Raw genomic sequence first — 16,094 nt, forward strand, 5'->3', positions numbered from 1 at the left:
AGTAATTAACAGACTGCCACTTGATATGCTCTTTTGTATATATCAGAGCTTATCTTGTACAACAGGGAAAAATATATTCTACAGCTGCAGAGAATGGCAGATGACCTTCTCTTTGCTTCTGCAATATGACCCATTGGTTAATTCACAATTATTCCCCACCACCTCTCCACAATATGCAGGGAAGGGACCAAGAAATGCCCTTATCGAATTTGGGTAATGATGTCTACATTCTCAGTCCTTCCCGTGTACAAAAGAAGAGGAATTTAGCGAGAGTAACACAGTTTTTTGGGGGTAGTAAAAGTAGCACCAGGAGTTGACAAGCAGGATGATAGCCATGATTGCTGATTCATGGCCCTGTAGTATTTTAATTGAAGACTATAGCTAGACTAGGTGAAGAAAAAGCCTAGGTTCCTGGAGAATAAATGAGCAACTGTTTGCTGCTTACAACATAGCTGTCAACTTTTCCCGTTTCTTGTGAGGATTCCTATCCGGAATAAGGGAATTTCCCTTAAAAAAAGGGAAACGTTGACAGCTATGGCTTACAAACATAACCAGAGAAGAATATGGACTTCAACATCAACAAGCAATAAAATATAGCCAAATATATAAGCACATTAAATCATTCCCAAGCATGCCTCTTATTCTGCTTGTAAACCACTAAAGCCTGCAAGTTCATTATGGAAACAATTCATAACGTTTCTAAGGCCTCATTAGATCACCTGGTTCAGGGGTCAGCAACCCGCGGCTCTGGAGCCGCGTGTGGCTCTTTTACACCTTTGCCGCGCCTCCGGGGCGGATACTAGCGAGGGGAGGAGGCGCATTGTGCGCCCCGACACTCCCCACTGTGGCGGGCGCTGTACTGGCTGTGACGTCGCATGGGGGCGGTGCGTGCATTAGTCACGCACCGTCCCGACGTTACCTTCCCGCCCGCCCGCTACATTGTAAGGGGCATGTACGCTGGTCACTGTTTTGAAGGGGAGTGAAGAACACAGACACACAAAAAGGTAACTTGTTAATTTAACGTTTATTTCTATGATTAGGAGTAATTCTGAGGGGTCAAACAAAGAAATAATAATAAAAAGTGACAAAAAAGTTATTTTTATAATGACGAGTTTTGCGGCTCCCAGTTTTTTTTTCTTCGGAAACGGGTCCAAGTGGCTCTTTTTGTCTTAAAGGTTGCAGACCCCTGACCTGGTTTAAAGACCATCTCACAACTGGAAGAATCCACCCCCATAACACATTAGTGACAGATTTTAGGCCCTCCCCCAGTTCCTTCCTTAGCAGCCTAAGGCTCTGTTGTATTGTCTCTCTTCATTTCTCTGTGTATTCTGGGAGACGGGAGGGGGGAGCGGAGCTGGTTGCAGCAGGAGGGGGAGACTCCCTGGATTCTCCAGCAGCCTGGATCACCCTGTCTCTTGGCCCTGCTCCTCTCCTGCCTCTGGGTCTGGACTGCTCTCTGCCCCAGTCTCTTCCTGCTCACTAAACACTGTTGCCTCTTCGGTGTCTAACAACTCCTCCTCTCAGTCTGCTCCCTCTGACCAGACATTGCCGTCCCACCACCAATCCCCCGGCTCTGAGCCTTTTCCCCTTGAGGGATTCCCCAGCTAGTGCCTCCCACCACTTTTCTGCATGAAAACACACATTGCCGAAGGAATACGGGAACAGGGTGGGGCTGGCTGAACTACCCCAATGGCTGTTACCAAGAGGGATATGTAACAATACTGTACCAGCAAATGTCTTTGTTATATGCAGGAGTCTTAGATGATATATGGTAAAACTGGGAGGCTTCCATCAGCCTGCTTTGGGCATCAGAGGAGGCAACCACACCAGATGTTTACAAGGCAGCAATTCCATGCCAGTAATGTAGTCTCTATGGTCAGCAGCTGTGACCACCGAAGGGTCCCTGTGTGCTCCTACCGCCACCAGCGCCATAGTCAGATGAGTTGAATGGTACAGGCTGGCAGAGCTGAGGAGCACAGCAGCACCCCTCCCCTCCCTCCCCCTCCCTTCAGGTCCTGCTGCACCCCTGTGAGTGGCCAGGCTGCCTCCTCCTCCTCCTTCTGCCCCTGCTCCAGCCCCTCCCCACTCCCTTTCCCAATTGCAGAATTCAGGGCTCCGCATGACATAGTGAGAAGCCATGATGGCTTTTCATGACAGTCCCAGCATTTTCAAGACAGTCGGAGGTACTATATAAGCATCATGACTTGTAGTCACTGATGGCCTTATCTGCCACAAAACTTGTCATGTGTCAGGGGATTTGTACAATTGAACCCAGAGGCTCAAGGAAGCCAATGAGCTCCTATAGCAAGCTCATCCATTACAGCTTAGGTTTCTGAGCTAGGTAATCCGAGGCAGTACTCTATATAAGCAGGACTGCAGATCACAACAGACAACTGTATCTTTTCTTTTAATAATATACATTTTGACCACAATCCAGCAAAACTTTGTGTGTATGAGTGCAAGTCTCATTTGATGCCAAACTAGAACAGAATACCTCCACCACCACAAAAGGGGGTGCATTCTTCCCCCCCTTACAAAGAGTGTTCTGCTTTTAAACAATTTTTCACAGCTCTTTGCGGAAAGTATGTTTAAAAACCTATTTCAAAAGTTATGGATCGGGGAGAAGGCTAAATGCACAGAGGCAACTGAACTAATGCTCTGTCCCCCAATCCAGCTGGGTGCAGATAAGTGGTTGGGACAGGGCATGAAATGAAGTCCAACACTTCTAATCCAAAATCAAAATTCATGAAAATTTGGCACAGCACTACTCAAAACTGGCCAAGCTTACTAGTTTTCAGACTCACAGAACTCATACAAGGAAGACATGGCAAGACAAAGGCTCACAGCACTTATCTATGGTATGTGGCTTATGAATATATTTCCATGCAGCTTTTTTCCAGCCATGATCTACTCTTGGTTCCGTTTGCAAAATGTACTGTTAGGCTCTGTTGTGGATTAAGCAATGTCCTGAATATAATGCCTATCATTAAAATGCACTGGTAATTTACATATGGAAGTCGGCATCTCTCTCTCTCTCTCTGTTCCTCCAATCAGTGATATGCTAAATTCAGCATCTTATTCTGGGAATCCAACACTGTGCGCGCACACACACTCACCAGCAAATCCTCTCTGTTTGTCCCAATTTCACCAGTCAGATTAGAGATTAAGAGGGGTGTGATTTTTTTTTAGCTTGTGATTCCCCAACGGATGTTCTAAAGATGTTTTCCCAGCTGTCGCCAAATATAAATATAACAAAAATAAAAACTTCAAGACCATTACTCTCAGCTTCTAACACCTGATATACATGTTATCCAGTATTTCATTCTGTTGGACAGGTATGAAATGAGTCGTTATTTGCAAAACAAATTTGGGAGAGCAGTAAATTTTCTGAACTAATCAGCAATTTGGAAAGTTGCTTGCCTGCGCTAGATCCCCTTGTGACCCCTCCACAATCCTAGCTCTGACTGCATTTAAAAAAAAAAGTTGGGAGATAAATTCATGGCATAATATAAAGTTTGGCGCTCACTGACAGCGCAACATAGGACCAAAGGACTAATTGCACATTAACGCTAATGCATTCAATGGGGACCAGCAAATCAGCTTTCGGAGGGAGAAAATTAGAACAGAGAAGTGGCAAAAAGGGAATCATAACCTATCCCCACCAGCTGTTTTCCCAAAGAAAAACCCCACATGGCTTTTTCAATTTGGAGTAAAAACACAGCTGGTAGTGAAAGGTTACATGGCCCTCCTCCTGGTCTTCCACTCTAAATGACTTTCTCAGTTTCCAAAGCTACTTTAAAAATGGTGCCAGGTGCTAGTAATACACTCAAAGAACCATCCAAAGTCCCTATTGCCACAGTTCTGAGGAAAGGTAAAGCCACCGCTGCACCTGCAGCTTGGCCATTCATGGTGGCAGGAGTGGAAGGTGCAGGGCAGATAGATAGATTAGGCCTGATCGCTGCACAGGCTCCAGACTTGCACAGCAACTAGGCCCAGATGGAGTTCAACGCTGGTAGGGTGTGACAGTGGATTAGGAGGCAGTGGTTCTCAAGCCAGCTCAACCCCGCCCCACTTTTGGAACACCATGTTTCAGGCTCCTGCTGGGCTCTGCTGAAAGGGATAGTGCTGGCAGATCGTCTACCTGCACTCATGTTCAGTGGGCAGAAGGGAGAAATCTGCACCAATGGAGTGACACTTGTATCACTCTGATGATGCTGGCTGGCAGAACACACACAAACACACACACACACAGAGAGAGAGAGAGAGAGAGAGAGAGAGAGAGAGAGAGAGAGAGAGAGAGAGAGAGAGTAAAGGTATGTGTGGATTGCAGCCTCAAACAGTTCCCAAGAGTCAACTTGATGGTGTCTTGTGAAAAGCTAAGTAACAAAGGAGATAGACCATGGTAATTGATATACTGCATGGGAATTAGGAACTACATTAAGAAGGCAAGTCAGTTTCAAAATGAATGGTATTCACTGTATGATAAAAATGAAAGACAGAAGCTGTCAACCTACAGGCAATGCCATTCATATTTTTGCAGACATGTTAACAGAGTAAACAAGATCCAAATGCAATCTCTCCAAATGTAAGAAATCTCAGTGCCTGACAGCTCCACTGACATCTTTTTATGAGCGGGCAACTCACCGTTTTCCTAGAAGCAATTTGCTGCCATACTTGTGCGAGTGGGTGGTTTGCAGTCAGGAGACACACACAGTGCTGTTTGCCCACAGCTGTACATCAGATCAGAACACAGCCCACGCTGTCCCGACCTTTTCTGTCCCTGAGACTGAGATTCCACCCACACTCTTACTAATGCAAAAACGAAAGGGTTTAACAGAGAAACGCACAGAGATGCTGACAGTGATATAACTGTGATTTCTTAAATGCATGACTAATCCCCCCCCAGGTTTATCAGTAACAAGAACTTTATTTGTTGTCACCAAGCTAGCTTTGTAGATAAAAAGAATTGCATGTGGGTTCCAGGTAACAGGTGTTATAGTGGAGTTCCACTAGATGCTGGCTTCAAATGAGGGTGAAAATATATAGCTGTTTTAAGAAGTGCATAAACATAATGGCATTTTCCACACATAACACTATGTTTAAACATCCACAATCAATCCAGGAGACTAGCCATAGTCTGTTTTCTGGCAGCAAACCACCAGTGTGAAGCCATGAGCTGCTGCTGGCTAATAAACCATGGCTGGTCTTAACTATGGTGTAGTTTTACATCCAAACCACATAAGTCTTACTTACAAAGCATGGTTTGTTTGCCCACCCTACCTCCGACGTATGTCAAGTTACAGGTGCATGAGGCAAGAGCAAGTGGAATAAAAACCAAGTGTGGGGAATCAAGCCGTCTTTTGCTTGCTTGTTTGCACTCATGGTTTGTGTAACAAACCACAATTTAAAGGCTACCTGGATATGGTATCTCTTTAAAAAATTCCACATCTCGTGATTCAGCACAGGTCAAAAAATACAAAAAGAAATTCACACGAAAAATAAGAGTAATGCCAAAATGGATAGTCTGTGCTGATGGGACAACTGGGGAGGTCAAAGGAGGTCTGTTAATATGCTTCAGTTCCAGCTTTCCCTATCTCTAGTATAGCTCTGCCTCCTTATTTTGAGTCTACAATATTATGCAGTGAGTGTGCTATTTTCTCAGGTTCTCTTGAATGTCTCAAGCCCTGACACTGCCCTTTTGCCATTTCAAAATGTCAATTTTTTAAAATTATTCATGTTAATATATGCCATTTTAGTCAAGTTTTCAGAGTCAAGGTACATTGACCCCTTTTATTATCACTGTGTTAAGTGGCTGCCTTCAGGCTACCCCTAGAGAGTGTCAGGGAGAAAGAAAGACAGGGCGATTTCACACAGCAGGCCAGCAAGCTGCTAAAAGCAAGCATGATGGGTACAGGCCAGATGCAGAATCAAACAAACCCTGAACAGAAATTTCACTGTGTTGTTTTATGCCTTGTGATGATGCATATTACATGCTTCTTTGCATTTAGATTGCATATTGCAGTGCTTAATAGTATGTAATGCTCCAGGATGAGAATTCAATCTTACATCTATGTCTGATTGAAAAGGGCAGATAAAGAAGGATTAAGTATTGCCAGTCAAAAGCATTGCCAAAATAAAAATCTCTAGAATCAAGACTGAGTGGTAAAAATATCTTTATCTAGACAGGGCTATTTACACACACACTTACCATGTGTGTGCACTAGGGTGGGAGGAAGGGGGTAGTCTTCATTAACACATCTCAAAGTACACATTTTAATTTTTTCTTCTGGAATCACTTGCTTTGTACAGTGAAAGTTATAAATACTAAACGAAAAGGCAAATAAGAAACCCAAAGATCTGTTTGGCGGTGCCAATATTATAAAGCGCAACCACTGATCTATATTGCAATACCATCAGAAATCTCCCTGATCTCAGGCAAAGGACTTTCTCATCTTCGCTAACAGTGATTAATTAGCTATGGTTGCCAGTGTTTGAACCTGCTCTAAATGCCCAGGGCAACTAACTTTTAAGCTGTCTACTCAAATGTTTTGTGGGAAGAGACCCAAAAGAGCAATGCCATGCCAGCTGTAGTTCCTAGTCATATATACATCATGAGGCATCCTTGTTATGTCACATTTTGTGGGTGAGGTTTGCTGTAGACAAAAATGATTCATGTCAACAGAGGGTTGACATAAGAACATAAGAACAGGAAGGGACATAAGAACAAATGAAAGAGTGGTATCCAGCTACGTAGAACCACTAGCAGAAGGACTTTTGGCTGTGAGAAGGAACTTTCCCTCACTCTCGTCTCCTCATGCCCCCTAAATCTGTTCTCAGATCACACTATTGGCCCATTCAGTTCAGCATTTGTCCATGCTGGCTAGCAGCAGTACTCCAGGACTCTTCCCAAAGGGATCAAACACTATTACTATTGCTTGACTTTGATTTTAAGACTTAGATATTCTTTGTATTACAATTTAATAACCCTTCCACTATCTGTATGCCCTGAGGCACTAAGTTACCAAAGAATAGCTCAAAATTGGAATGTGTTGTTTATCACCAATATTTTCTGCTTAGAGAGTCCAGACATTCCCAGACTGAGTACTCCATCCTTTTTCCTTTTGTGTATATAATGTAATATTTTGCATCTCCATACACTTTAAGGCACACAGTTTATATTTAGTTTTAAATTAATTCATTTCCGGTATCTATGCGAATAACTACTCTGCTATGTAAATGAGAATCTAAAAGTAAACTTCATCCAAGTACTAATTATAGTCACAATGAAAAATCACACAGTACTAAACTGCACCAATGTACAAAAATAGCCACAATTATCATGCATTTAACAAACAGGAAGAATATGTGGCTTTTAAAATGCAGATGGTAAAATTGGGAAGCCCAGTTGATTTCCTTATTATCTCTTTATGCAGAGCTTTCGCTTGTCACATAGTAGCCAACTAAATAAAGGCGTGATTTTGATCACCATTAATAGGCCATAAACTATGGTTAGGAAAATTAGAGCTGCATGCTGGTTTATGCAGCTCAGTCACTCTATATGTACTTCCTTCCTAGATGGGAGAAAGAAACTACAGAGCAGCTGACTTAGCATTATATGCAAACCAGCACATGGTTTGTTTCTTTCCAAACAAATCATGACCAGAAACCAAGGGCTGTTCTTGGCTTCCCTCTTGTGGTTTGTTTGGAAAGAAACAAACCATAAGTGCTGTTTTGCCTGTAATTCTTTGCCTTGTGGTTTTTGTCTCTGCTCTGGAAGGAGGGAAGGGATTGCTCACACGTAGGCTGATTCCTCTATCTATGGTTATTGGGAACATGGTCATTGGGATTTTTAATTACCAAAGTTGTGGGAGAGCATTACTGTTCTTTATTATCACCACAGTGGGGCAGACATGGTAAATAATGGCTCAAGTTCAACCTTGAAAATTATAGAAAAGGAGTAGCTAAGAAGTCTAGAGAACATTTATAAAAGTGAAAAAGCACCAATGAAAAGCACAGAGGCGAACATAAGAAGTGAGAGAGAAAATAATATTTCCTTGGCAAAATTAAAGAGATGAAATATCCCAAAACAGAGAACTGTTTTTAATCAGCCTTTCAGGAGTATCAGAGTACTTTTGGTAGCAATTAAGCATTTAAACTGTATTTACAATTTACAGAATGAACATTAAAATGCCAGTTGCTAATATCCCCAGGAAGACACTTTGTGATTCCTGCTTTATAGCTTTTAATCACATAATTACAAGTGATTCAGTAGTAAACTGTTCCTGTAGAGGTTTCTGCATCACATTTCAAAGAATACAGCAACTTGTTACTGGTTTATACAAGGTGAGGGATCAATTTAAAAGGATGTTAAAAATGTCATTTGTAGGAAGAACATTTTAGGACCTACTTAGGATTACTTGTCATACAGCTTCCTTGCCTCATACATTTTCCCATAATACATGGATTGGATTTCCTGGTTTCCATCTTTATAAGGAATCTGTTTTTCACTTTTGGCTGTTGTCATACATTATAAAAACTATCACAAATCCAGAAGACAACTGTAGGGGCTCTGATTCTACGTCCTGTTCTGACAGTTCTCCTAATCTGTCCTGAATCACCTCAGTTTTATGACTGACTGGAACAAGCAGAATAACCAGGGCGGTTTCTTTTCCTTTATTTTTAAGTATGTATGAAACACAAAAGCTGGCTTTACTCTCTTACCTCTTTATGCCCTACACCATTCTTGAACATAAATGCCGGCAAAACAACCTTTATTCCAAAAGTCATTTACAGTATCCTCTACAACCCTTTGGCTCCAAATGAAGGAAGTTCTGTGCCACAGGGAGCCTAACACAATTTATTCCTTTCCATCAGATGTCCTTCTAGCACAGCAGTCTCTTGGGATACATTATCAATTAACTGCTCATTAAAATTTCATGCCTCAACCCTCTCCTCCTCCCCCCTCGCTATTTCCCTTCTACCAACACACTGACCAAGCTAAAGGATCTAAAGCCCATCTCAAGGCCCATCTGCAAAATAGGAAGATTCCCAATCAATGACCATTTCACAGAACCTTTGCACACGGAGCCCCTGCATCTCCCACTGACAGCTTTTGTTTCCCCTCCTGCAAGGCTCTCCATCTGCCTCATTGTGGAAGCGCCTCCTACAGTAATCCATATGTTGTAGCTGTCCATCAAAGAACCTGACCAAATGAAGAGGTCAGAGGAAAACCCAGTTCAGGAAGTCACAGGTCAAACAAACAAAGGAAGTCTCATTTCCATTCACTTGCTTTTGGAAAGCGGAGAATATGAGACAATCTCTGCATGTTTGTCTATTACTGGGATTGACTTGGATGACAGAGAGATGCTGCTTTTGTTTAGATTCCTACTGGGATCACGGCAAAAAAGGTAAAGGACCTGTGGACGGTTAAGTCCAGTCAAAGGTGAATGTGGAGTGCTGCTCTCATCTTGCTTTTCAGGCCGAGGGAGCCAGCATTTGTCCACAGACAGCTTTCCAGGTCATGTGGCCAGCATGACTAAAGCACTTCTGGAGCAATGGAACATGACAGAAGCCAGAGCACACGGAAACACACGAAAATGCTGGTGGCTCTGTGGTCTAAACCACTGAGCCTCTCGGGTTTGCTGATCGGAAGGTCAGCGTTTCAAATCTGCCTGATGGTGGTGAGCGCCTGTTGTTCTGTCCCAGCTTCTGCCAACCAGTGCAAGTAGATAAGTACCGCTGTGGCAGGAAGATAAACAGCATTTCCATGCACTCTGGCACTCATCAAGGTGTCCCACTGTGCCAGAAGCAGTTTAGTCATATTGGCCACATCACCCAGAAAGCTGTCTGTGGACAAATGCTAGCTACCTCAGCCTGAAAAACAAGATGAGTGCCACACCCCACAGTCACCTATGACTGGACTTAGCCACCCAGGGGTCCTTTACCTTTTTTACCTTACTGGGATTACACAAAGAATAAATCAGGGATGGAGAGCCTGTGGCCTGTGGCCCTCAAATGCTGTTGAACTCAACTCTCATCAGCCCTAAACCAGCATGGCCTATGATCAGAGATGACGAGAGTTGAAGACCAGAAACATCAGGAAGGTCATAGGTTCTCCATCCCAGCCATAATGTGGTATCTTGAGTATAAACTACCTTCTCATTTATATTAAGAAGAATGCTTCATGGTAGGTATGATATCTTTGTCATAAATGGACAATATTGAACATAAAAGACATTTTATATCAGGTTGTTGTTGTTTGCCAAAGTTGCAGAATAAATGACTGATAGCTGAAATCTGAAATTTATTTGATTATTTATTTGTTTAGCTTCAGGATATAATATATAATATCCCTCTTTTGTTACTTGCAAACAAGATGAGAGCCATGAACAAAATGCCTACAGTTTGAAAGCTCTTCTGTTTACCAAGATCCTTATCCTTAGTAAAAACAGCTAATGGTTTTCTGTTAGGGCCTAGACTTTATTTATTTTATAAAATTTATACACCACTTGTTTGCTAAACAAACAACAACAAAGCCCCTACTCCAAGTGGTTTTCAAAGAGAATAAAACAATAAAATTATCAATAAAAACAATTATTTAAAATATTTTTAAAAAAATCGGCAATACACTAGAAGCAGATTAAAACATATATCAACATTTTTCATATCTGGGTAGGTTTGTCGAAACAAAAGATGAAAAGCATCAGAGCCCTAAGGTCACTATTAATTCAATCAACAATCTAAATCACCACTAGAAAAAGAAGAAGCAGATGGATGAAAACACTCATATTATAGAATTTGAAAATAAATTTATGGAAGAGGAGGAATTTATTTGGGACTGGCACAGTGTGGTAGGCTAATGCGTAGGTATCAACGCTGGAGAGCTAAAAAGCTACACATAAAATCTGAGCTACTGTTTGAGCAGTACTATATGTAAATATTATATGCTGAGATACCCAGATGTTTATGGACAGACTGTACAACAATATATGGACCTCCTGCATTTGTCATTGTGTGATTGTGTTGATTTAGTCTCATAAAACGCTAAATTAAACTCTGTTCTGTTTATTATATAAACCATTAGTTACAACATATCATGACAGCTTCTCTGGTACAACTCAAACACACTTCATCAAAAGTTAATTGCACATTCCAGAAGAGCTCAAGAGCCAGAAAGGAAGACAATAATACTTTCATTTAAATGCATAACTAAAAGTTGGGGTCTTTTTTTGTTTTTGTCAGACCTTTTCTTTTAACTACTCAACACCCATTAAGGACCATTTTCAAGGGGGAAACATATATTTCTCACAGTCATTGATTCCAATCACCACAGCAATTTTCACAGTACACTGCACCCACCCCTCCTACTCTTTCTCTCCATCTTGCCTGATATGTCACGGATGAATATCCACTGGGAGGATCTTTTGAGTAGTTCACAGCCCTCAGGCTGTATGAATAAAATGCTGGTACTAAAATGGATGTTACAAAAAAGCATTATTATTAGATGGCTGGTTCTAAAACTGCACACAGACCAAACAATGAGATGTAAAAGGAACAAGCTATATATTAGGAAATTTGGAAAGGTGGCATGAGCTGGCCAGTTCCCAAACATCACCATTGAGCATTGCAAATTGATAAAATTATTGTGTGGGTTGTTGTAGTATTTATTAAAAAAAAAAACCACAACACCCAGAGACTGTGTGGACAAAATGATTCTTCCCAAGCCATTTCACTCCACCCTTTCAGAATAAGCACATGCCACAGCATATAAAATATAAACCACTTTGTGTTGCTATAGCAAAAGGCCAGAAGAGCAACAGCTGGCGGAATCCAACAGTGCTAATAAACCAGGCATAGGCAAACTCGGCCCTCCAGATGTTTTGGGACTACAACTCCCATCATCCCTAGCTAACAGGACCAGTAGTCAGGGACGATGGGAGTTGTAGTCCCAAAACATCTGGAGGGCTAAGTTTGCCTATGCTTGTAATAAACACTATAGAGATGGTATGTACAGCAAGAGCCATTGTGATGCAGTGGTTAGAGACTGGGAAGACTCAGTCTCCACTAAGCCCCTGGGTCATTATCTCTCATGCCTAGCACACATTTGATGTTGTAATAGTTAGCATGGCCACAATGGCTGGGGCTGATGGGAGTTATAGTCCACAACACCTGGAGGGCAACAGGTTGATGAAGGCTATTGTAGTGTGCTATGAAGCTTCACAATTATAATGAGAGCTTCCTACACAACAAATTATGTTCTTGGCAGCTACTGGGGGTGACAAGGAGATTTGCAATGTGATGTAAGACATCTGTGCAGTAAGTCCTTTTGTCCTCTGGACTAGATTGAGTACATGCAGCAACTGGTAGTGGTTCTAAAACAAAATCAGATAACCTGTGACCTTCCACATGTTATTGAACTCCAACTTCCATCAGCCCAGCCAACATAGTCAGCAATCAGGTAAAAAGCAGATTGGGCTATGGGAAGGGATTTCAAATTTTGGTCCTTGGGAAATATTTATTTATTTATTAACTGCAACATTCATCTCTCTCTCTCTCTCTCTCTCTCCTATCCCATGGGCTTCTCCAACAGTGCTTTCAAATGATGCCGTTCCGTAGAATAAAGAGATTCACCTCACTGCATGAAAAGGAAATCCCCACTATGCTGCCCAAGCTCCCCTTAGCCCTGCAAATAGTCAATGCAAATCAAGGAAGTGAACTGCACAGGAAGATAGACTATACATATGAGGTTGCTAACATGTGTGGAAACACCCTTCATCGCCTCTCCCTAAAGGCAGCAGCATCTGTCATTTAAAAATTAGCCGATTACTAATCTATAAAATCACATTTGGAATCGCTGCAGCAAGGTCTGGGTTTCTCTCTCCCAATCACATGTTATTTGGCTTCCATCTGTTCTACAGTTTCTCTTTCAAGGAAGGCACACAGGGGGCATTGGGATTTTGGTTGCTGATTTTTCACTTCTCCACCATGCAATTTACAAACCAGTGTCCAAGGAACCAGGGCATGGTACTTGCACACATAGAAACACACTTTGTGACACTTGCACATGCAAAACAGCCACAAGTTTTGCCTGCATGTTTCCCAACAGTATCTCAGAATCTTAGAAGACTTTCCCAAATACTACAAAAAGGTAGCAAATGTTGTCCATACTTTGGTGGCCTGTCTGGGCTACTGTAATGCACTGTATGTGGGGTTGTCCTTGAAGACAGTCTAGAAACTGAAGCTAGTGTAGAGGGAAGTGGCTAACCTGCTAATGGGGAAGCCTAATGGTGTCACCGGTTCTGAAAGTACTGCACTGGCTGCCAGTGAGATACAGAGCCAAATTCAAGGTACTAGCATATAAAGACCTAAATGGCTTGGGACCAAAGTACTGCTCCTGGCAAACCTGATTAAATGTTTTCTCCAGTCTTAGGTTGAATTCAGGACTATGGGTCAAAGAGCTCAAGCAACCATTGCATGTCCAAGGAGAAAGATGGGTCAACTTTCAGAGTCTTGCTCACTTGCTCTACTGCTTGGTCTGTGAATAGACTGTGTCACCTTAAAGAACCCATTTAAGTTCCCATGCATTACAAACAAAATTATAAAGCTGATCTCTTTCACTCATGAGGCAATGAACATACAGTGGTACCTCGGGTTACATACGCTTCAGGTTACAGACTCCGCTAACCCAGAAATAGTACCTCGGGTTAAGAACTTTGCTTCACGATGAGAACACAAATTGTGCTCTGGTGGCGCAGGCGGCAGCAGGAGGCCCCATTAGCTAAAGTGGTGCTTCAAGTTAAGAACAGTTTCAGGTTAAGAACGGACCTCCGGAACGAATTAAGTACTTAACCTGAGGTACCACTGTATGAGGAAATGTGTGGTATAAAGGATATGATATCCTAAGGGATTTCACCCAAGGATCTGCACATGTCTGACACATTGTATATGGGACAATTTCTATGCCTTTTACAGTTCTTTAGAAATGAAAGTTTCAGCAGATGTAGTTTCTCACATCATAAGGCACCCAGGGCTGGAAGAAGCTGCAAGTGCAGAAATTCTCCCTTTGATACCCCCACCCCCATTAAACCAGAGCCTTGTGCTGTAAGCAATCTGGCACGACCATCTTCTTTTAAATTCTAACTCACAAACAGCTTGAATAATGATTTCCGAATTGCTAATATAGTGCTTCCTCTCGAATCCTGCTTTCTGTACTGCTTGGCTATCCTTCCTGGCTCATCTGCTTAAAGATGCTGAGCACATGGAACCGTGGCTAAGGTTAACATATGCAAACAAAGCACTGTCCTGAAAGGATGCAGATGGAACGCACTGAAGTATCCATTTGGCTGAATCCACCAAAGTAACTGGGCCAGTCTTCTCCTTTCTGCTCATTGTTTGTGATGCTAAATAATGGTGACCAGAGCATGGGTTACATTTCAATTTGTGTCTTGGTGGTGGCGGCAGCAGCAGCAGCAGCAGCAGGAGGAGGAGGAGGAGGGGGAAAGCAAAACCAAGGTTGAATAGCTGTGAACTAATTCAGCCTCTCAGAGGCTGTGGCTCATGTGGCTGTCTGCAACAAATCCCTACAGCCAAAGATGCTCAGAGGCGGCAGAGGACAGAATCGCACAAAGCCCCCTAACCTTTCTCTGCATCCAATTAGAAATCAGAAAGATTAGAAAGCTGGCTGCACGGATCGTGCAGCATGTCAAGAAGAGACTGATGAAGGATAAGGATATTTAAGGACATGAACTGTCCTCATTTATTAAACCCAGAAGAAAAACCCACAATTTGTAATCAATGTGGGGGAGGGAGGGGTAAAATATTCTGCTGAGCCACCTCATGCTTACTGCCCTTGAAATTCAAAGCATGAAACATCTCCTTCTGCCAAGTCTACTCCAGCGTTGGAAGGAACTTTCAGAATTGGGAACAGTGTTGAATAATAACACAAGAAAAGCCATGCTTCATCAGTCCAAAGGCTGATCTAGTCCAGTATTCTGTTCTCATAGTGTCCAAACAGATGACCACTAGTAGGACATTAGTACAACACCTTCTCTCCTACTAGGATGTATTTCCAGCAACTGGCAGTCAGTGGCATGATGCATTTGACACTGCAGGTAGTGCAGTATCCATTATAGCTGTGACTAGTATCCATTATAGCTGTTAAGTTGGCAGCCATCACTGCATCTTGGAGTATCAAATTTCATAGTTCATGCACTGTGTGAAGAAGTACTTCCATCTGGCTGCTCTTGAATCTCCCACCATTCAGCATCAATGAAGGACTCACTGATGCTTCTAATATTCTGACGGGGGGGGGGGGGACTTTTCTTTGCCCACCTGCTCCACATCACCCACAATTTTATATACCTCTGTCATGTCCCATATATTCCCATTCAGTTATTGAATATTCTGAACTTTTCTCATTGCTGATTATCATGCAATCATCATGAGGGTAGTATCCACTATTTTCCAAGTCTACTGATGTAAGGATGCATATATGATTTACAAAGCTAGTCAAATTAGAGCGATCAAAGTTTAATTTTCTGCTCTGATCCATTCCCCTCACAGAGAAATAAAGCTGTTTGGACTTCTCTGGCTTATAGCAGTGTTCTGAGAATAAATTCATCAAACTTATGACCTGTGAAACAGGCATTAGATTAATTTGACACCTTAAAATGTTACACAGACATCTCTGGCTCTCCCAAACATATGAGCTAACATAAGCTGGCATCAGGGATGAACAAACAAAAGTTATGATGCAGAGGTTCAACTTAAATAAGCAGGAGGTCTCCTCTAGGTCCAATGCCACCTTCTCCAACCTGGTGGCTTTTAGATATTGTTGGATTACAACTCCCATCATCCCTTACTGTTGGCTATGCCTCTGGAGATGGCTTGTCTAATGGTTCTAACATACCACAGGCCTTGTAGGGAGGGGGAATTCTCAGAATTATCTTAATAAAGTAGAATGTCTTACCTTAATACTGTGGTTCCGGGTGTTTGTTTAAATACTCTTGTCTTAGTCCCGGGTTAATACTGAACAGTCTATAGAACAAGAAAGAAATAACAAAACTGAATACCCAGCTTGTAAACTGATAGCAAAC

At 42.2% G+C, this 16,094-nt stretch overlaps 1 protein-coding gene across 21 annotated transcripts in view; it reads right to left on the reverse strand.

Moving 5' to 3' along the window:
• Positions 1 to 16,094, reverse strand: part of NFASC (neurofascin) — a 176,875-nt gene that overhangs the window by 107,545 nt on the left and 53,236 nt on the right. For all 21 annotated transcript variants that reach the window (XR_014169570.1, XM_081916289.1, XM_081916293.1 and 18 more), the window contains one exon: positions 15,968 to 16,035. The gene's annotated coding sequence lies outside the window, so the exon portion shown is untranslated. The remainder of the gene's footprint in view (positions 1 to 15,967; positions 16,036 to 16,094) is intronic.

This window comes from Podarcis melisellensis (assembly GCF_964234715.1).
Source record: "Podarcis melisellensis genome assembly, chromosome: 6".
Classification (NCBI taxonomy): Eukaryota; Metazoa; Chordata; class Lepidosauria; order Squamata; family Lacertidae; genus Podarcis; species Podarcis melisellensis.